Source organism: Anser cygnoides, chromosome 1 (assembly GCF_040182565.1).
Source record: "Anser cygnoides isolate HZ-2024a breed goose chromosome 1, Taihu_goose_T2T_genome, whole genome shotgun sequence".
NCBI lineage: Eukaryota > Metazoa > Chordata > Aves > Anseriformes > Anatidae > Anser > Anser cygnoides.
Window position 1 is genome coordinate 202,278,123 of NC_089873.1, and position 23,798 is coordinate 202,301,920.

A 23,798-nucleotide genomic window follows, 5' to 3' on the forward strand; every position below is an offset into this window, starting at 1 on the left:
ATGTTTCAAAATTTGTCTTTTCAAATCACTTTTCCACATTAAAGAGGATCTATCTGTTCTCTTCAATGAAAGTTTCACTAGGACTAGTTTTAAGCTGACAATATATATCTTACCTCTTTCTTTCCAGAAATTTAACAGGTCAAAGGTGTTATTCCATTTTCAGAGATACCTTAAATATTTAAAAACATATTTTATATGTATTATCATTAAATCAATTCAATATCATTCCCCATTCTCATTCATACCTTCATCTTGCTGTAAAAACTGCAATATTCAGTGCATTCACTTAATTTGACTTGGAAACAACAGTGCTTCTCTCAAACTACATATCCCCATCAGCAGAAATAGATGGGTGTGTTGCTTCAGAAACTGCTGTGCTATGAGACAAATCCAGACATCTAAATAGTGATATAAACAGAATTTAGGTGTCAAAGGCTTCAGTTTGAAAAGACAGGATGCACTAATCTAACTCTTTATATCTGTTCACGCTTGTCTTCATCTTTCCTGTTGGCACCCCTTTGTGAGTTAATTTAACTCACTAACCTAACAAAGAAATAACCAAGGAAAAGTGACTGGATCATTTTCTTCCACATTAGCAAGCTGAATGAGCTCAGAGAACAATCTGACAAAAAATAGTTAAAATGACCCATGTTCTGAACGTTCCTGCTTCCCACAACTTTAAAAAGGAGCACGTGGGATGAGTTCAGGAGTAAATGTCTACACCACAAAAACCTCAGACCAGGGAAGATAAATCTCACCCCAATGAATGTCATCCTGGTCACAATTTTCAGACCATGTCAGACAGGCTGACAAGACCAAGCTACTCAGAAAGACCTGGCCAGGGCTTTCCTTGTAAACATAACAGAAACGGGTTTGTTGTACATATACAACAGCTGAGTTATTAGAACTAGAGTGTGGGATACCTAATTCTACTTCATCCCTGACACTTCTCTTCAGCTCTGGAACTGCATTTCCCCAACACAGCAGAATTATTGTCAGTGTATATGCTGCATACAGGAAAAAATAAGCACGGATTAGATCAAATATCAAAGAAATCACAACATTCAAATTAAATTATTTTTTGAGTGAAAAATTAGGGAACTCACCGAGGCTACTTTCCAGCACCTGTATTAAGGATTTTTCACACCTTTTACTACTTTACCATTTTATGTAAAATGTGTAAACAGTGCTGGAAATAGGAACTGGAACAGTTTCCGCCTTTCTAGAAGAGGGCTAAAAACTCCCTTTCCTCCTGTCTCCACGTAAGCCGTCCCCCAGGTCTCTACATTGAAAGATGTAGATTTGAAGCTTTCCAGGCTGAGAGAACTGAACTTCAGGTTTTCAACATGTTCTACCACTAGGCGCGGTGGTCATTTACAGAAAGACTAGAAAGGGGGCAGCCTTTCTTCAGGGCCTTTTAAAAATGAATGTCTTCTGTGTTCATTTTTGAAGTTAGAGATATCGTCAGGAAAGGACTCAGAGCTACAAAGACAGCCAGAACAGAAACGCCTTCTTGTCATTTCCATTCAGGTGTTGGTTTAAAAATGTATCCATAGTTGATGGCACAACTGTTTTACCATCAGTCTGGAACAGGATGGCATTGGTCACATCTGATGAACAGATGAGATTTTCCCAGTGGATGTTAAATTGACTAATTACCTCTGATATGGTTCAATGAGCTCTGTGAAAGTAAAGCGTCTTTCCTGTGTAGTTGTGTTTCTTAAACTGAAGATGGAAAGTGAACAAAGAGTGGAGAGGAAAAGAAAAAAAAAAAAAAAAGAGAGATTAAAAATAGAGCAGATGTATGAATGATATAGGAGGATAATGTTTTGAAACCCAGGTGATTCATTTCAGTTAAAAGCACTGACCACAGTCTGAAAGGTTGTAGACACCAGAAGTAGAAACTCCACTAAGGCATTTCAGTGGTTTTTGATAATAGCAATACTTAGACTCAATTTAGAGACCATTACCTGAAACTGACATAGATTTAGTTCACCCTCATGCAAAGAGTAATGCAATGCATACTCAATTTTTCCTCATCATGGGCACACATCCTCTACCTCCACTTGATCCAGCAAAGCACTCTCCAATGGAAACACCTGTGGCTGGACTACACCTTTAGCCCTGGGTGCTTCAAGACTTCAGAAACTTCATTTTCAATACTTCAGTAGTTCTATACTAACACAAAGTTTTTCTAAGAGTAGGATCTAAAACAGAGGAGCAGAAGAGTCAGTGTAGAGGACCTTCAGAAAAGTAAACAGAAAAAAATCATAAAAAATCAGGAAATGTATTAGGCCTCAATATCTTCTGTTTCTCTGCAGAAGTGTCATTGTTACTCTCTTTTAGTAGAGCAAATGGCAGTTAGGAAAAAAACAGAGATGTCTTAGGTGATCTAAGAAATCTAACAAATAAAGGTTATCTAACAAATAAAACAACAGAACCAATAAACTGTAGAAGCAAGAGCTTTTGAAAAGCAAGAGCTTTTTCTTAAGACATGATAATTCTTAACATCAGCTTTTCCTTCATTGCCTGCTTCAGGTACTAATTTTAACATCTCACTGTTATCCTGTTTCTTTGGGTCTTTCCATAACAATTACACAAATGAGTGCTAATTTTGATCTGAAAGAGAAGATAGAGTCTGAGTGGTAGATATAGGATTAAAGAAGTTAATTAATTTAATGAATTAGCCACATATTTTCTCTGTAGCCTTTGGCAAATCAATGAACTGTTCTGTGTCCTAAGCATGCAACAGAGATGCTTGCAGCAACCTTTTAAGTGCTTGAGAAGAAAAACTGCAGAAATTGATTTAAATAAATAAATAAATAAATTTGTCCCTTCTTGTCTTTTGTGAGATAAATTGAAAGCTGAAAGGAAATTAAAATGTGTCAGCCAGCATTTTTTTAAATGAGGAACTCTTAACATATGCCAAAGTAATGCCACAGTCAGGATGAATGTGTCTGTGTAGACTGACCTCTCGAGGCTAACATGTACACAGACCTGCAGTAATATTTCACACGGATAACCACGCAGTGGTTACATAAGAGTTGTGAATATCTTTGGAAGTGGTGAGTCTGCTGTCAGGAAGAAAAAACAACTCATTTGATATTTCAGTTTAAAGGCATGTTTGGGAGGTATACAGAATTGATAAGGTTTCTTTAAAAAACTTGTTTATGTAGACAGTTGCACATAGGAGTGTGTGAAAAGTATAATAAATAAAAATCATACTTTATACCATACATATGGATTTTTATCTCATTCTGCTCTCCTCTGGGGGAGAATGAAGAGGAGAATAGGAATGGAGATTTAGAGGCTGTATAGGATGTTAGCTGTAGATGAGCTAAGATTGACTTCTGGGGCAAATCTTACCTTTTAAATGCCCGTTGAACAAGAAAATTGAGAAATAAAAGCAATGAAACCAGAAGACCCATTAACTCAAATTTCTGTACGCAGCATGATTCACAGCTGAAGCTGGAGTGGGGTGACCAAGCCATAGAGGTAGCTAAGCTGTGGTGGGATCTTCACTTCCTCATCCCCCCAGCTTCTCAGGTAGGGGAAGAGGCAGGAGATATTTTGCTGCCCTCTCCCTGCCACCTTCTTTGCTGAAGGTCCCATTTCACTACTGTATTGGGTTTATATGTCAAGGCTTTTTGTAGTGGGGCACTGCAGGGGTGGCCTCTGTGAGTAGAGTCAAGAAGCTGGCCCATGTTAGATAAGGGCCAGTTTCAGACAGCTCCAAAGGGACCCGATGCTGGCTAAAGCTGAGCCAATGAGATGTTGTTTACACCTCTGTGAAAGCAGATTTAAGAAAGGAAAAACAAACCAACCAACCACCACCACCAACAACAAAAAAAAAAACTGCTGTACAACAGCAGCTGGGAGAGAGGGGTGAGAGCTGAGCGAGAAGCAGCCCTGCAGCCCCCAAGGTGAGTGCAGCAGGAGGGCAGGAGGTGCTCCAGGCACGCAGCACAAGTTCCCCTGCGGCCCGTGGAGAGGCCCCTGGTGGAGCAGGCTGTCCCCCTGCAGCCCACGGGTCCCACACGGAGCAGATCTCCACGCTGCAGCCCGTGGAGGAGCCCCCGGTGGAGCAGGTGGATGTGGCCTGGAGGAGGCTGCGGCCCATGGAGAGCCCCCGCAGGAGCAGGCCCCGGGCCAGAGCTGCAGCCCATGGAGAGGAGCCCACGCAGGAGCAGGGGGTCTGGGGGGAGCTGCCGCCCGTGGGGGACCCGTGCTGGAGCAGTTTGCTCCTGGGGGATGGACCCCGTGGTACGGAGCCGTGTGGGAGCAGTTCTTGAAGAGCTGCAGCCTGTGGGAAGCCCCCGCAGGCTCAGTTCGGGAAGGATGGCATCCCGTGGGAGGGACCCCGCGTGGAGAGTGACCGTGAAGGACCGTGAAGGAGCGGCGGAGATGAAGCAAGAGGGACTGACCGCAGCCGCCATTCCCCGTTCCTCTGTGCCGCTCGGGGGCAGGAGATGGAAGAGAGTGGATGGAGGGAAGGTGTTTGTAGTTTGTTTTTAGTTCTCACTGATCTAGTCTGTAAGTAATAGGCATATAAATAGGCAAATAAATAGGCAATCTCTCTATGATGAGTCTGTTTTGCCTGTAACAGTAACTGGTGAGTGCTCTCCCTTTCCTTATCTCAACCTGTAAGCCTTTTTTTTTTTTTATTTTTTCTTGTCACCATAATTTCTTCTTCTTTTTCTTTGAAAAGGGGGAATGAGTGAGTGATTGCTGTGGAGTTCTGCTGTCCAGCGAAAACCACCACAACTACCTACTTTATGTGTCTAGGAGGACATGCACTCATTAGGTGAAAATAGCTAATGTCTGAACTGGTCATATTAGGTTTTTTTGTGTGTCCCGGTACATTATTAGTATGTCCATTATTTGGCAGGGAAAGTGACAGAGCACAGTTCCCTTCCCATTCCTCCATGAAGTACAGTACGGCTTGCCCAGAGCAACACTGAACCCAAGCCGATAATGTGACCCAGTGGTGCTGTTCTCAGAGGGTATAAATGCACTTGATTTCATTGACCTCAACACAGCACAGCAGCTACGAGAATCAAGCCAGGGAATGAGCTAGCTACGAAGGAGTGGAAAAGAACAAGGGGTCTAGTGCTGACATCCCTGGTTCTCTTATTTATTAATGTGGATGTACATAGTGAGTAACCTGAGTCACTCTGTTCCCACAGATAGATCTAGCAGGCATGTGATTTCTATGATTCTTCCCAACTCCATGTTGTGGTTTAACCCGGCTGGCAGCTAAACACCACACAGCCGTTCGCTCACCCTCCCCCCTCCCTCTCTGGGATGGGGGAGAGAAACGGGAAAGTGAAGCCGGTGAGTTGAGATAAAGACAGTTTATTAAGACAGGAATATAAGGAATATAAGGAATATAATAATAACAATAATAATAATAATAGTGATAATGATAATAGTATTAACAATAATAATGTGTAAGAAAACAAGTGATGCACAATGCAATTGCTCACCACCCGCTGACCGATGCCCAGCCTATTCCCGAGCAGCCGGCCCCCCCACCCCGGCCAGCCACCCCTATATATTGTTTAGCATGACGTCAGATGGTATGGAATACCCCTTTGGCCAGTTTGGGTCAGCTGTCCTGGGTCTGTCCCCTCCCAGCTCCTGCTGCACCCCCAGCCTGCTCGCTGGCAGGACAGAGCGAGAAGCCGAAAAGTCCTTGGCCTGGTGTAAACACTGCTCTGCAACAATTAAAACATCAGCATGTTATCAGCGCTCTTCTCATCCTAATCCAAAACATAGCACCCTACCAGCTACTATGAGCTACTTAACTCTGTCCTAACTGGAACCAGGACACTCCATCATAAAATCAAGATACACAATGTAGATCCACAAAAAAATCTTATATTTTAATAATCTTTTTCCAATATGACTTCAGATTTTGAAACCATTCAGCTTCTTAAAGTCTCCAAGTGTCACCTTTCTTCTAGAACATTGTCTATAAGCCTGAATGCCAGATACCTAGAGGAACGTCTGCCCTGACAGGATTAAACCACTTGGATTCCACGTGACAACCCAATTCAGCAGGCCTAATCCTGTGCCTAATCCAAAGGAAAACACAATGATCCATTCACCAGAAGTCCCATAAAGCCTGGATTAACTTTTTTTCTTACCAATAATCTCCTGAAGATCTTCCAAAGATGGGAAAGGAACACCTGGGTTCTGGAATGGTGTTGTGAGGATAAATGATCTACAAAGTAATAGAAAAAAGCTGGTTAAATTTACAGTTGACAGAAGTTTGGTGAGGTAGGTGAAGACAGATTAAATACAGAATCAGAGAAAGAAGATTACACTCAGAGAACTAGAGACTGATGGAAAGAAATAAATTAAAGGAAGACTTTGGAACTGTGCTCACCTCACTGTGAGTTTTCAGTGCAATTCTGTGACTAAAACCACCCCACAGGTATGAACAGAGAATCCTTCCAACTGCAGTTTCTAGTCACACAGCAGAGATACTATAGAACATCTTGCCCATTTATAGTGTCCACTTCAGGAATGATGTGAAAATACTGGTACTCAAAGAGATCCTTATAAAATCATCCACAGGTTCGAAAGTGACCTTGTAACATGAAACCAGATAACCTCTATCTTGTACTGCACTGTGCATAGAGAGAATTGGATGGTGGAAAGGCTTTTTTTCAGCCTTTCTGTCAGAGGGAAAACAAGACTCAACAGATGAAAACTGAAGTTGTACAAATTAAGACATAATTTCCTATTAGCGAAATTAAGGCATTGAAACATCTTGTCCAATATGTCTCTGTATTTGTGAAGGACTCACTGTCTTCTGAAGTATTTCAAATGAAACTAGGTATTTGTCAGGATTAAAAAAAAAACACAACAAAAAACAATCCATTTACAGTTTGTATGGGTCTGGTGGCCTCTTCTGGCCCTGGAATGAATTAGTATAGCTCTAGCTCTGTGAATACTCTGCTCATTTTGGTTTTTGGTACAGGAGAGCAGAAAGCCATGCAAAGTCCTCATCATATTGCATCTCCCAGTTAAGACTGGCGAAAATCCAAGCCCATGTGCCAAGCCTGTAGCCCGTGTCCCTCAAGGTGAGGGAGTGTGAAAATGGGCTATAGACAATCAGAACTGAGTGAAAGATAGAACTTGAAGTTTTTATGAGGGAAGAAAAAAAAAATAAACACAGATTCAGGCAGTTTTGTTGTATGTGCATAAAGTTTCTGTACATTAACTACATACTCATGTTAAATCTGTGAATAAATGTGTACTACAAAACTCTATTGCTATTAATATTTAAGTTCACTCCACAAACTGGAGTGTTAATGAACTTTTGAACCCTTATTAGTGTGAAATGTGTTAAGTGTGTCATGCAGGGAAGGAAGCCAATTAATGGGCTAGTGGACGATATCCAGGTTGTGTAGGCCCAGTTAATGGGAAGTCAAGTGCCTACAAGATAAGACATCATCCTTTGTTAGGAGCCAAATTTTTTCTCCCAGCATTAAATCTTGCCTAATTAAGACCATTCAAGGACTACTAACAAATTAAGTTGGTTTGCTTTCTAAAGGCTTCCAAAATAAGGAGGCATCTCAATATTTCTATCATTTCATTTGATAAAGTTAGAGCCCCAAAATCCACTTTGAAAATAAACCTTTGAAAATAGACTGACTTTAATCTGAGGAAGAAAATAGGAGATGACACTTAGATTCAGATACATAAATCTCACATATATATATTGTGCATATATTAGTACATACAAATGCACCCTTTCCCATATTTCCACTTTCTCCTTTCTTTATGTTACAGAGGAGTATTGAAAATGCTATGCTAATTTGTCTGAAAAATCTTGTAGTAAACTGAGGGGATTGATCAAAGGGTGGATTTGATGGGGTGTCAATTAGTTAACTGGATACTGATCCATTTGGATTCAACAGGCAACAAAACAATTTTCCCTCCAAAGCATGACTGTACAGATATTCTTTTTCATCTGTTTTTGCCTCACCTGTCTCTCCATACTTTCAAAAGCATCAAGCTTTGGGCACAGCTGGTCATGGGGCATGAGTTACCTGTTAGAATTACTTGAATGACTTTTCTCAAAGCTATTTGAGGCTGTGAGCATTGGTGGCATTGTTATTTCTCTTGCTTTATATATACACTATAGTTTTGTATATTTGTAGTGACATGGGATAGTGATCTGAGACTACTTGACCGGCCTCTGCATGGAGGTAAGTAGATGATACTTGATGGCTTGTGACAGGCACAGTTGAGGCAGCCAAACAGCCTTTTCCCAAAGTGACACTATGCATTCCACTGCATGATTAGGGCATTTTAGCAGTTGGGGACATTTAAAAATCACTTTTGTTTTGTGTTTAATTCTGTAAATGTGACAACAGTTTCCTCCTTGCTCCTGCTTCAATAATCTCCCCTGGTCTTCAGCTGTATGAAACTAAGGAATAGGAAAGATTATATGACAAGGTCAGATGTTTAGGATTTTCCTTGCCATGAGTCATATCTTCATCCTTATAAACACACATTTCTCACTAAATCCATCAGTCTCAAAGATAATAAAACTCTTTCCAATAGGGAATATAGTACTTTTCCCTGTTGCTAAAACACTGCAAACATAGTGGGCTCAGTCTTGCTGCCATGGTTGGCTGGAGACAAGTGGAAGAAGGTCCAGGAACATTTCCAATGTACGTGCTTAGCCAGCCAGAGAGGAACCAGGCTGTTTTTTCTATGCTGTGGAAGAGAATAAGTTGAATTGCTACTAAAATATGAAGTAAATATGATTTTTGGCTCAATTTCTCTTCCTGCATTTCTACAGCTTTCCAGGTGACAAGCTTTCTATGGGTCTCAGTGGCTGAATGGACTTGAACACATGTGTTTTGCTTCATCAGCAGTAAGGGTGATTCCGATACAATCCACACATAGCCCCCGGGAGCTCGAAGTGCCGAGCAGCAGGCTTGCATTTGACAAGTGAGTTTGAATTTACTTCTTCCTGCAGCTGTTGAGGAGATTTTAGCCTCTGAGTTTATCACACTGCTTCTGAACCCAGAATTCACATGAAGTTTAAGAATCAATGAATGAATTTAACATCTTGCAAAAGAATACATAAGGAAAGACAGGGAACACTTGGAGGGAGAAGTAAAATATAGCTCTGCCCTTGATCTGCTCTATGAGCTTAGGTGAGTTATTTCACCCCCAGTCTTTCTGTTTCTCTTTTATCTTTCTTGTCTATTCAAGTACAGACTCCCCTAAGACAAAAACTGTCTTCTTCTGTTATAATCAGACAGTTCCTTGCAAAATGTTTCAATCTTTTAATATATCTAAATATATCTTCCAGATTTAGTAATATAAATGAAATAATTAAATTACCATGCTGCTAACACATTTAGTTTTGTTTTTAGTTAAAGACTGTTGTGAGTTGAGTCAAGTACTATGGTTTTGTTATCATAAAAGCTTTGTTACATAAAAATCACTTATGATTATGGCTAAAAAGACTAATTCTTGTATGCTGTTTTCTGTTCTTAGATGAGCTTCTCTGAAGAAAAATAGATGATTCTCTACTGCCTAACAGTTTTCAGATAACATCAAGAACAATATGATTTTTGCTATAAGCAAGCACAGCTAGGTTTGGCTAATTTTATAAGGATTTATACCACAGTGAAATAAAAGAGGCTACCCAGGAAGTGACACCCATTAGGAGCCAGGACACTCCAGGGCACATCTCCTCCATGCAAAGAATAAAGGTGTATAAATTTATGAGCTATGTCAGACAAGCTATCTCTGGAAATAGAATAAAATAACCAAGTAAGTGTGTCTTTGAGTCCTGGTTAATTAGTATTGCTAACAGACCAAGGTAATTCACTTATGTCCTGTGATGTATTAACGCTGCCCGGTTTGCAGGGTCCAACTGGATATCTCTGCCAAGAACTGAGTAATATTATATAAATGTTCCATATACTCCAGCATGATGCAAGGTAGAGATGTACCCAGAATCATGCTCTGAAGACTGATTGGTCTCATCTTTGAATCACAAGCCATTTATCTGTGTAGTTCAGGAAGGAAAACTTTCACCAACTACTGCATCACCCAGATGTTTAAATACATTACAGAACTTTCCAAACTTCCTTTGAAACATCACTCATGAGAAGCTGCCAAAAACTGAATAACAGGTGAGACACACTGAGGTCATACTTGTTTCAAAAATACCTAGGTAATGAATTTGGACATAGAAATACTCCAGACTTCTGCTCAGATTTCAAATATGGTCTTGGAATGGTAATGAGATAATCTCATGAGAGAAATCAGGCAGAAAAGACACGGTCACCTTTTCCTATCAGTGGGCAGATCATGTTGAGTAAGGATGGTGATCTAGAAAACCATGAAGATGATTAATTAGACCTGAGAACATATTGATATAGTTAATGGAGTATGGAATAGTGTGGAGTATGTGTGTAGGAGCTGGCCTAGCAAAAGTTGTGTCAGAAAGAACCAAAGATCACAGCATTTTTCGACATTTCAGAAGGCATGAATCTCACTGAATGTAAATATCTACAGGGGAAACGTCTACACCTGAGCTAGTCACTGTCATCTCAGTGGTGAAGATCGACCTTTTGCACATAATACAGCTGCCACAAAAGAAGAAATCTAAATCAGTTCACATGGCGTACTATAGACAAGCCTATTTTTCTTTCCCTTGGATTAAAAATGTAGGTCAAAATGATTAACTGCATAAAAAGTCTTTTTACAGTGTGAATGCTTAATATTAGGTTCGATGAATCCCATTGATTTATCCTCATTTGCTTTTCATGAATGTAATTCCATAGAAATCTGCACTGCTGAAATATAATAGTGATAAATATGAGTGAAGAATAAGATTTATGATTTATTAGATGATAATAAATATTCTGGACTACACCCTCTTTATCCTGAAGGAAAAAATGTTTGTGGATATAAAAGTGTATGGAAGAAGATGAACATATTGCATACATAGAACATGCCACATAGCACTTCCTAAAACACAGGAAGGAAGGTGGAACGGGACTTTACAGAGCTGAGATGTCCCAGTGTTGCCACGGCTGCTCACACAGGAATACCTCTGCTGTCAATTATCTCAGTAAGAACCAGCTTGGATATTCTGCAATAGAAACATACTTGAGGCTATCCACATAATTTTGTTTCACTTTAAAATTTGAAGATGTTTTCATTAGCCATACACTTATTCTCTGTCATCAGCAGAAAGGAAAGGGAACCTTCACAGGTCAGAAAATCTGAGATGTGAACACCCGTTGGAAGTCTGTCTCCCTCCATTGACTGCAAAAGGCATGATGGTCTTTAGTGTCTAACTCAGGTAGGATTAATTTGCACTAGCATAAGCAAGGGATTTGTTAAATTACAAATAGTAAAACCATTATATAATCTAAATTAGAACCAAGATTACCTAGATAAAACACTACATCTTGGACTACAAGACTTTCTATCTTCCTATTATAAGTCTTTTGGGTATGCCTTGTTATCAGACATAATTAGTTTTGTTATCAAAATTAACAGGCCTCATACAAGGGTGCAAGAAAATATCTGAAATAAAATCTTTTAATGAACTGAGTTCAGATTTGTACGAACAGAATTAGATTGCCCAGTAGTAGCAAGGTATCCTTTTTTTTTTTTTTAACAGAAGCTGAAATCAGTAGCATGGTGAAAGAGAAATAACTGAATCTGACTCAGGGCTTCTAATGATTCAAAAAGATGAGGAGAGCTTTTTCTTTCCACATTACCAATCATATTTTGGCCAAACACTTTTCAGTGTCTGGGCATTTCTGAACTGTTCAGAGGTAAAACAACATAAAACAAAACAACATAAAATCAGAAATGGTTATTTCCTCCTGCACATAGTTAATAAATTATGTGCCATTCCCACACTTTTCCAGAAGGAACTGTCTAGCCACAAATTCATAAGTGATTGCTAAAATGGAGATTTAAAAATAAAGTAATATAACCTGAAAAGGCTCTGATATCTTACAGAACATGGAAACCCAAATAGTTAGCCACTCAACACAACATCACCATCCTTGTTGTATTCTGATTCTCTGTTGGATATTAAATACAGTCAAAAAGTCTTAATTTTATTCTTAAAACTACTCTTGCCTAACTGAGAAATTACCTGTTTCTGCAGATACTGAAGAAGAAACTCTGAACCTATCAAAAATCTAACTGGCTTTATGGCTGACGGTGTAAATACAGCTATACCCAGGCAATCCCTATGTCAGCAGTATTCATGAGACTGTTAGAAGAGGGAACCTAATACCTCTGATACTTAATACTTCAGACTTTCAGAAGGGCTAAGCATGGTGCTGAGTGGAACACAAGTAAGGCAACCGATAGGAAACATCTGGTAGAAAGCTTTAGGTGGAATAAGTGACCTGAATCTGGTCCATACATTGTGATATTCCAGGAGCAAAAATAACTTGGCAGATTTCTGTGTTTACAGCTAAAGGTCATAGTCTTTCTCACAGCTTTTCCAAAGTGAGTGCAGACTACAGTTCATATGAAGCTTGATGTATGTTTTCAGCTAGCATGAGCCAGAGCAGTCATCAGAAGAAACAATCTTTTGCCCTGTTCTCACTACAGCTGCTCATTTGTGCCCCTCTTTAACTTCTGATCTTCTGTTGGCACAAGCATTTGAGTGTGGTGCAGTGGAAATGACCAAAGAACACATCAGACCCAAATATTATTTATCCACCAAAAAAAAATAATTTTCTGTCTTCTACAGCTCAGTTCTTAAAATGCCCCAGCCTTGCCTATGGTGCAGTCCCTTTCTTTTCAGTGTAGAGGTAAGATATGCTATGCTTCCTCTTTCCTTAAGACATATACATTTGGAGGGAGGTACTGAAGCTCAAGGTGACATTGCCCCTGTCACTTATTGGCTATGTTGCTTGCTGTGTTGCAGTATTGTTATTGCTAAGCCTTAACTTGTCACTGCATTTATTTCTTCACTCTTCAGTATACTACTTGATTTCTTACGCAGAGTGCTTTTGCCTCTCTGAAAAGCAAATCTGAGAATGAGAAACATTGATTATTTGTGTGTTTCTGGTCTCAACTTCAAATTAGCTGCCAGGCTTTGCATAACAAGATACAAATTATTCATGTGAGAAAACCAAGAAGTGATTTATTATCATGTCTGATTTCCAGTGAAGAATTTTCTTCAGATCACCCAGCAAGGAGGCTTTCCTATTTTAAATAAGATAAATTACAATTGACATTGGAATTCAAAACATTACTCCAACCTTTCTAGATCTTTCGGTCATACAGAAAATGAGCCCATGAATTACATTGACATCAAAGTTCATTAACAGTGTTTCTGAGCCCAGCTTGAAAAGTCTGAGATCCTTTACACAGACTCAGCCCTACCTACCTTGTACTGCACCTGTTTTGTTTACCTTGGGACCTGTTTTGTTTACCTTGGGAAAACAGCAGTGGTCTTTGCACCTGCCTTACAGAGATGCAGATGCAGAGATACCTTGCAGAGATTCACCTTACTGGTGAAAGGGGTTGGGAACCATTTTGGTGAGACAGTTTTTTAACTTCGTAGAAATGTGGAAATAAATACCACTGGAAAGGTTATGTTATGGAACACACATCATAGTGAAATGACAATGAACTTTTCCATTTCCTTGCACCCACTCTATGGGCTAATCAGACCATGAACTGAATACACAGGACTGAATACAACTGTTTTAATCATCTCTTCCCTGTGGCAAACAACAACAACAAAAGAAAAAAATAGTAATAATCCAGAGCTGCAGAATGTGCAAGTTCTGGGGTAATATCATAATTTGCAACCAATATATGGCAAGAGGTTGATGAAATACCTATGTTTTTAATCTGTCTTTTGGCTACAAACCCACAGAATCAAACATTTAAAGGGAGAAAAATGGCAACAGAAGGTTGTACTGGGGACACAGAAGTTAAGTTCAGTTATGATAAAAGGTAGGGTACACTCTCCAAAACAAGAGAAGACAGATAAACCCTCTTGAAATTCAAGCCCTGTTTTGGAGCAAAAGGAATAGACCCAAAGTAGTTCAGACAAAAGTGAAGGAGCTCAGAGAGGACAGCATATGGGGATGGGAGATTGCAAGAAGGACTTTCTCTCAAGGTGTCTCTCTCAATATCCCTATCTCCTCCAGCTGTCTTCATCATTGACACCACAGACCTTCTCACCTTCCTTCTTGGAGAGCAGAAGCAGCAAGATGGGCTTGATCATGTTTATCCCAATTCAGGGTCTCCTTTATCTCCTGCTACAGATCTCTGGGATAACTTCCTAGATGACAACCTGGTGCTCTTAATTCTTTAGAGATCAGTAGAAAAGCAATAGTTAGAATAATAATAGAAAAATAATATAATAATAGAAAAGCCTTCGGTTCTTGAAGAAACTGATCTGAGTTTAGGTATGCCCACGAGAAAGGGAAGGATGTACATTAAGACATGCAAAGTTTGGTGGCTTTGGAGTCTAATTCCTTTAATTAACAATGTCAGCACAGCCTTTGCTCCATTAAGAAAAATCTTAAATATCTTAATTATGATTAAGAAAAGAAAGGTCCTTTCCAGGAATTAGTTACCAAGTTTCTTGATTTGAAATCAAGCATAGCTTGGATGTTACTTTAAGATGTTATGTAAAATGCTTTTAAAATTGTTCTAATATTTTTAGACCATCTTCTTGCAGGATATACCTATCATTTCTCTCCCTTTTTCTGCTCTTCCCCTTTGGCAGTCTCAATTTTTATGGATTCTAGTATCTCCCAAGCAGTGGCTGTGTCTTTACTCATATCTGCCTGCATCGTACATGGCACATTTTATACAATATCATAACCTGAGCAACATAAAATAATAATTTCTAGAGTGATGACTGCATTTCAATTAGGTTGTAAATGTTTTTGAAACCCTTAGGGTAACAATTCATTATATATATGAAAAAGTAGCATGTGCCAAGCTTTATTTAAGATCCCTAGCCATAAAAGCATGTAGGCTTTGACATGGTTTCCCACTCAGATTTGCAGGAGGAAGACACCTAAGCAGAACAAAGGAGATTAAATAACTCTGGGGATTCTAGGTTGCAGGGACTGCCTGATCGGCACACAGGCCAGTTCCTCACTAAGCTATGAATTTTACGAGCATATGATGAAGACTGATTCCTGTCCCCTAGGGCTTGTTTGCTAAACACAGGACAGTACACAGGACAGTAGGACAAGGAGTAACATGAGACCTAGTCTGTACCAGACCAGCCTGTTTTAGGGGACATCGGTTTGAAATCTGTTTTAGAATAACACAGACACACAACACAATTTTTGTTTTGAAACTAGTTATTTCATCTGGAGTTTTCATGTATGGGCATCCCTAGTCAGGCATTTGTTGCCTTTTATGCAGAAATTTTCTACACATGACACCGCTCCCGCCTCCAAAAAAGAAAAAAAAAAGGTACTTTCTGTAATTACTTTCAGATAACAGCCTAAAATCTCACTGAGTTCTGGGCCCTCCATGCTTTTCCATCTCCCATTAAATTTCATGCTTCATTTTCAAGTTAGAAATTATGTTTGTAGTTAGCAAGGGACAACTTTTAATCAATATGGTGAAGCTACAAAAAGTCATTAGCCCTCAGTCACTTCCTTATACCTGCTTTCTAAAGTGGAATTTCTAGTGCTTCCATGAATGGACTTGTAGTGGTAATCTGAAGGGACAGGTATCAGGCAAGAACTGAAGGAGTCTTTGATTACTCTCTTCAGAGCTGAGAAGAAACTACACTGATAGGAATGACACAGAGTCTTGTAGTAAAAAGCATCTGAATTCTCAAGTGTAAGATGGCACGAATGGAATTGTTTTAAGCAACTAACTCAGAGTCAACAGCGAAAGGGAAGTGCTAGCTACAGTTCTACAGTTTAGCTCGTGTGCCCTGATTTGCCCTCCCTAGCTGTCTGCTTCTTTTGTCTGAATATTTTAGCCCAGGTTTTATATTCAACATCTCAGTCTACCACTGAAAACTTTTTTTTTTTTTTTGATAATGCAGTTTTACAGATTTGAATGAAATCACTACATTCATTTGACAGTTAAAAGTTAAGCAGGTGCAGAAATGATGGCAGAACTAGGAGAATGTTTTTTTACTTCATGCTTTCGAGGATTGCTCTTTTCCTACAGTGTCAACACAGCTTAGGAATGTGACAGGTTTGCAAATGCTCTAAATATTTCATAGAGTAGCAGCAATATTTATAACTGAGCCACTGAGTGACCTTGACTGAGTTACCAAGTAGAGAGGCCATGGCAATCACAGACCATTTCAGAGAGGACACATGCAAACATGTCCCCACAAAAAGCAGTGATTTTGCACAGTTTAATTACTTAACTACAGAAGTTACAAAGTTATAAAAAACGGATGGCAAGTAGATCATCATTCTTTTAATCTCTGCAGGGAGCCACTGTGAACATCTGCAAGACACTACCTCCCAGCAGGCAGAACAAGGCAGGTAATGATGAGAATACACATGAGAATAATTATACCAAACACAGTTTCAAGACAGACAACTGGGGAAAATACCAGAAGGTTTGATAGACCTGAAGTATGATACCAACATCCATGAGGAAATCTGCAGACTTCCTGTGTATTTTATGGTGATATATATGAATTGTGCCAATAAACTAGGATATAATTTGGCTCAAAGACTGTCCTGTGAAAGGTGTAGGAGGTGAAGGAGATGTCTGGCAAGGACTCCAGAATACGATACTACAAGTGTGTGCTCTCCGAGGAAGGGTTATTGTCTTTTTTTTGGGGGAAAGAAAACACTGGAAAAAATTCTGACAGCCTGTGTTAAAAGCTGAGTAATAAGTTTTAAAACCTTTCATTCTTCCAGTGAATGGCTATTTGCCCATTGCTTTGCAAAATTGTTTACAGTTTAGGCTGGCCATGAAACTTATTAATAGACTTCAATTTATTGCCGAATTATAGTAAGTACAGTGTGATACAGAACCTGTCCTGGCCACGGTTTTGTGCACAGCTGGGCAGGATAAGAGCAGAAAGCTGCTGACAGAGTGCTGCTGACATCTGATGCTTTTTGACAGCTTTTGTGATGTGAACACCTTAACTTACTACCTAGAAGTGTTGTCACAGCTTCCATGCAATCCAGCACAGGCAACTTCCTGTGCATCACTGTCAGTAAGTGTCATGAACTTTCAGAGGAGACACAATGCACCACGTAGGAGAAGACCTTAAAGTCACATAACATATTTGACAAAGAAGAGCCTAAGAATCTTTGTCTCCTATCCTGATACCCCTTCCCTACTTCCTGCCTTTCACTCCCAGCCCCAGTGAAGGTTGACTGCTGGAAAAATCAAATCCTGGGCACACAAAAGAAAATTATGCTGAACTAAAAAAAAATATATAAAAATAAATAAATAAAAAGAAGTAGGATAGTATGTCATTAGGAGGGGATACAAGATTAATCTTGCATTAAGAGTCTGGTGCCCCCTGACTACAAGTGAGCTGACTTGTCTAATGGTTCTTCTGTAAACTGATATCATAAGCAGAACTACTTTGAAATTCTCTTTTAAATCTCCATAACCAGAAAATGTTGACTAGCTGAAACTGGTATTTCCCTTGAGAATATAAGAATCAGTGTGAAGAAACAAAAAATAAATAAATAAATAAATAAAAAAGATAAGTTTTCTAGTCAAAATTTAAGTCCTGACATAATTTAAAATTTAAAAAGAAGTCTTGTGTGTGGTTGTATGTAAGACCGAGGTAGAAACAGGAATAATATGTCTGAGAAAGTAAAGATTTCTCCTACTTCTCTAATATCTTCAGTGGATGCTCTCATCACTGATTCTTAGAAGAGGGTGGCAGAAACCATCTCAGTCCCTGGTTCCTGTCAAAAAAAAAAAATTAAAAAAAAATTAGCATGTTTCCACAGCATGGAAGAATAATTTCTGAAATGTCAAAACACCCTTTGGAAAAGAAAGACAATTTGCCACTTACCTTACATATTAACAGTATCTTCTCTCCCAAGGCTGTTAAGACTCAGTGTGATGAAGAATGCATTGTAAGTGGCCACGTGTACCTCAGATTTCAAGCACAGACTTGAGGCTATGTTTGAGTCTAAATTTGAGCCATATCTCCACTGCAAAGATATAGGTAGATATTTAGGCATGAGCTTGAAGTTGGATGCCAGGACCATTAGAGCAGAATCCTTGGAAACAGGTTACTCTTTATGAAGGACACAACCCTGTACCTACCCATAGTGTGAAGTGATTGCTACCATTTGTTTCATCTTCCCTTGTAGTTATCTTGTGTGACTGTGCAGATCTTTCTACAAAAGCATTATCACAGCCTACAGCAAGGATGGCTGGAATTTTTATGCCAACTAATTTGTGATACCTTATAATAAATGCTTTATCATGTTCGGTAGCATAACCAGATTGTTTCTAGTGTAATCATGTGGTAATGAGGCCATAGAATTACACCATCCTCTTATAAAATGAGGCTCTTCTTTTGAGTTCAAAAAAAAGCTCAAAAGCTCAAAAAAATGGCTTGATTTTCAAATGGTTTGTTAAACTTTGACTCCAAATTATTAATTACAAGTTTCTCAGTATTTTGGAGTACATCATACTACACTAAAGATTAGTCTTCTAGGTATCACATGCAGTATGGAAAGTGAGTGTTTTGCTCACTTCTAGAAAGAGGATAGTGAAATGAACCTGTTTCTGTTTGTTCTAACTCTTGTCCTGGTCTCTCAGTTGCCACTGTCCTGTACATAAAAGTCTCAGATTGAAGATGATTTGACAGGTAGGCATATGGCTTTGTGTTTGATAGACTCCAATGGATTATTTTTCAACTACAGGCAAGACCACTTTCATTTGCCTGTGAATAAGGAGAGAATTGATATTATTATGCAATAGCCCCATGTGACTGATGGGAAAAAGAAATTAAAGATTTCAGAACAATCTTTCCTTCCTAAACTTATTTTTTGTGCTTCTGATTAACATGTTAGTACTAATTAAATAAGCAACTCAGCATGATGCATTTGTAATTAGCAGAATAATTCTAACACTATTAAAAGACAGGTTGAAAATATATCTCACTCTATGTGGACACTTTAACAGATAAGTGCAATGTTATTACAAATTATAAGAATATCACATTTGCAAAATTAAAAGTTCATATGCGGCAAACCTGGTTGGTTTGAACAAATTCACTGCACAAACATTAAGAAAAGAATCATACTGAAGACATATGCTACAGAGAATAAAGCAACCATTCATAAAAATCCACTTGGAATAACAACACATATAATGGCTCCTAATTTATTCCAAGAGAATTTGAACCATATGGCCTATATTACTATATTAATGTAATGTATCTGTGAAACGTACTTGCTTAAGTGTATGTTATATACGTAGCATTTAAAAGAGGAAACATATTTAAGAAAAAATTGTGCAGTCTCAAAAAAAAAAAAATTGAAATTGGAACAATCATTAAAAAAAAAAATACAGTGGCCTTAAACTAAATGTAAGTTTGTGACCTACAACGGAAACTGCATCAAAATGTCTTTTCATCATGCTGGAAACTCAAATCTGCATCTGAACTTTAAAGCTCAGTTATTTCTCAGCCACAGGACATGAAACACCTCACACTGCATCTACAAAGTATGTGAGAATAGCAAATAATGTAGACCAGACTAATGAGTTCTGATGGCTTAATACAGGACAATTTAAGAAATTACCATCTCCAGCTGTCTGCCCTGCCCTTCTGACAGAAACTACTGCCCCTAAAAGAATTGGCAAAATAGGTGGTACGTCCGCTTCTTAGCAAAAATTGTTCTTGGCAGCTGGTGTTCTCTCAAAGTGCTATCAGTTTCAATTTTTGCTCATGGTACTTGTTGAACATTAAAGCATCTGAGGGCTTTGCTTCATGATCCATTTTGCATCTAGCAGGGGAGGCCACTGTAGGGGAGAAGTTGGGTAACTGTTTCTAATCGTAGAGATGAGCTGTTTTTCTCTTGATTAATGGGTTGCAGGAGGAGTGAATGCAAATATGACAATTGGGAATTGTCTTATAAATCTTAACATAACAGATTGCCACTACCTTTCTCCGGACCCATTTCACCAGCAAACTATATTGCAAACTATATATACTGCTGTATATTGACTACTTAGAGTAGGCAATGTGCCATAATAAGGTTTTCCTGGGCTTAGAAGACTGCACTTATTTTAAAGATCCTGTGCAACACAAGTATCTTCAAGCAGACCATTTTGAGAGCTGGAATGACTAAATGCTTAAAAAGGAATTTAACAAATAATTAAATTCAAGGAGGTGATTGTCAGGGTGCTGGGAGAAGCAGGGGCTCCTTGGGGTGGCAGGACACGGCCTGGCAGCCAGGGCCAATCCCGCCACACCATCCAGGGCACAGGGCAGGCCAGGGGGCAACTGGGCAGCCCCAGCCCTGGTCACCTCCATAGGGATGGGGACATGTCGGGGCTAGGCTGGTGTGTCAACCCAAAGGTGGTCCTGGAGCAGTGGGGCCCTTGGCAGGAGACCAACATCCTACGGCACCACTGGGGAAGGGACTGACAGCCTTGGTCTGGGCTGAACTGGGACACAGACAGGGTTGGTGGAGGTCCTGAGGAGGCTGGACAGGGCTGTCAAAGTGTATCAGGGCCCTCAGAACCCTGACAGTGATCATGGTAGTCCATGCTCCAGTGGCCATTAAATTTTCATTAAGGTTCAGTTTAATGATTTATCTTCAAAGGAAATATAACTTACATACACATCTGTGCTGAGAAGCACAGATTAAGAAGCATTCTCATCAAGCTTATTTGAGATTTTAGATAACTTGGGGGTAAAAAAAAAAAAACAACTGATTTCTGCTTAATTCTCCAGGGAGGCCAAGCTCTTAGCTGTGCCCTGCACATGACAAAGACATGGATTACAACCTACAGCACAGAAATCTCATTCAAAATCAAACCTAAGGAAGACATCCCCTACTGAGAAAAAAATAAAAGAATAAATAAAATAAAAGCAGCTTAGATCAAAGTGGGAGGTATCAATCAGTTCTAAAGCTACTTGGTTTTGTGTCCCAATGCAGTGTTCAAACGTTGTGTTCAGACACTGGGAGCTTCTTCAGAAATAATGCCAAAATTGTGAATCTGAACCAGAAGGATGGCAAGAAAAAAAAAAAAAAGCATAGTTCAGAAGCCTAGTTGCAAGACTACTCAATGGGAACTGGCGAGAGTATGCTCTGATTTCCGTTCCTCAGGCAATTGAGGGATTTGGATTTTAGGTGACATTTGAATGTTCAGTGCCCATTGGCAGAATGACTAGGGTGCTTAAGCTCAGGAGTGCTTGGCACCCAATGAGAGGAAGCAGAGAAGCCAAATTTAGATATTCTGAGTTCTCTGGATCCATGCATAAAAGCATGGGTTCACCCCACTGCTCACTGAGCACTGTAATGAGTAAATAGCAGACAGGAGTGTAACTGTCCTACAGGGGGTCATTCAAATGTTCAGTCAGATGAAACCTATTCCAGTTGGTTGATAACAGAAAACAACAAAGATAAATAACCTTCTATATTAGGAACTTTGACTTGTTGCCTCAAATTAAGATGAGTCAGAATCCTAATACTGAGATACTGAAATGCTTAAATTAGAAGTACTTAATGAGGTATTCTGCTCTCTCCTTCAGTGTCTCAATTTTTCATCTGTAAAACAGGGATAATTCTACCCTGTCTTGCAAAAAAAAAAAAAAGTGTTGAAGTAAATTCAACTGTATGAGGAATAAGGTTTGTAGAATCAGCTTCCACACCTGAACAAGAAAAGAGGGCACAGATCCCCAGAAGATGGCAGTTGAATAGTTCTAAGAGATAAAGCTTAAAGAAAAGCACTGAGATGAACACTGGTTTCTTATTGTTGATTTCTTTGTTAAAAAAGACAGACTTTAGCAAACAATGAAAGTTTTGATTTTTTTCGTTTATGAATGACATTCCAGGGCAAGCTGAAAATCATGTCTGCTCATTCTCAGTCTTAAGCAGGAGGTTTTAACTCAGAGTTTTGGAGAAGCACATTTTTAACACTTCCATGAGGACTGCAGCATTGGCTTAGACCTTGTTATGTGAGATTCTTTTCATTGACGTTGATGCTCATTTTTATACACCAATGTTTCATTCTTTTTTAACCGGTGACATTGTTTAAAGTTTTTCCAATATTCAATTGCAAAACACTCATGATCAACTGAATAATTTGAAATGGCACATAGTTTCCAGAGATATGTTCTCACACTTTGATAGTTACAGAACATTGTGACGCAGAATGGAAAAAAGATGGAGGAGGTCTGGCTGCAAAATTTGCTTTGTGGAAGTCATACCTTGACAACAGTAGAAAAATAAATAAATAAGTAAATTGAATCATTACAATGTGATTGAATCATTACAATGTGTTTAGATGAACAAATTAAAAATAAAAGGAATTTTGAATGATGAAAGACTACCTGCACACCTTCACAGTTCCTTTCGGTCATTTTGACTGTGAATTTACAATTTAGAAGAAAAAAGAAAAAAAAAAGAAAAAAAAAGAAAAAAGAAACTTTGCTAAGGACTAAGGAGGACCAAATTAATGTTCATAAGCAGGTCTCTCTTTTTTTCCTTTTTCTTTTTTTTTTTTTTTTCAAGGAAAACTTCACTTCTGTTCCTCTGACTTGCTACATGAGGATGAATTTCTGGTCTGCAATGGAGCCATTCCAGGGTAATTAGGTTACACTCACATTGACTGATTTATGAAGTAAATCTCCCAGGACATAAACAGGCAAAATGTAATACCAATGGAGAGTACTTGTGCATTTAAAGATCTGTGTGTGTCTGTATATTTTACTGAATGAAAATTTCCATTCTGAGAACCTGAAAATGTAGGGGTTCTCCTCAGCTGTGATTTACACTTATGGAGAATTTTTTTGTGTATTGTGAAAATTCACATTTTTTTTTTTCTTGGAAAAGGTTCTGTGATTTTGAATCTCTAGAATATTCAGTGTTCTTTGTGATTTACTAGACTTGCATGTAACATACAATCAGTCTTAGTTCTGATTTTGGTCTTTATGTACAGATAAAGTTAAATGTGAGTAAATGAAAATTAATGAACTTTTAAAATTAGAAAATGTCTGTGTATCTGATAGGTTAAAAAAAAAAGTATATAGAAAATAGACATCTCTTCTTACTGATATGCTTCCTAAGATTTTTTACAAATTCAATGATTTTGAATTCTAACATCAATAAAACACACCTTCAGAAAATAATCCATGCAAATTACCTCTTACAGGTTCACTTTTAATTCATAAAATATTTAGCTCTTTTTAACTGGTTATATTTATAGATATTTTTTGCCCACTAGCTACTAATATTGAAGGTTTCGAAAGGACAGAAATCTTCAATAGAAAAGTCTTGAGGTGTTTCTTATTGCCTAGAGATACATATTAGTACTTCCTAGCAGTTTATCCTGAGCCAGTATAGTCAGCAGAAGCTTTGTCACTGGAGTCAGTGATTACAGGACTGCCCTCTTGTGAGTCTCCAAATTTGAAGAAAGGTGAAGGACTAGCCAAGCTAATGATTTGATGTAGTTTCTGCATTCCTGGCTCTTCTGTAAGAGCCTTTGGCTCTTCTTTAAGCCTTTGTCATGGTGGCTGTAAACATGGCTAGAGCACCATTAATTAAAACCAAACAAACATACAAACAAAACAACAACTGTTAGGAACTCAAACTTTAACTTTGACTTTCAGT

General features: G+C 38.7%; 1 long non-coding RNA gene across 1 annotated transcript in view; it reads left to right on the forward strand.

Annotated features, from left to right (window-relative positions):
* Window positions 1-10,639, forward strand: part of LOC136789623 (uncharacterized) — a 36,048-nt gene extending 25,409 nt beyond the window's left edge. Inside the window, exons 2-3 of the long non-coding RNA XR_010828421.1 lie at window positions 8,822-8,973; window positions 9,529-10,639. This is a non-coding gene — a long non-coding RNA (uncharacterized lncRNA). The remainder of the gene's footprint in view (window positions 1-8,821; window positions 8,974-9,528) is intronic.
* The last annotated feature ends 13,159 nt before the right edge of the window (window positions 10,640-23,798 follow it).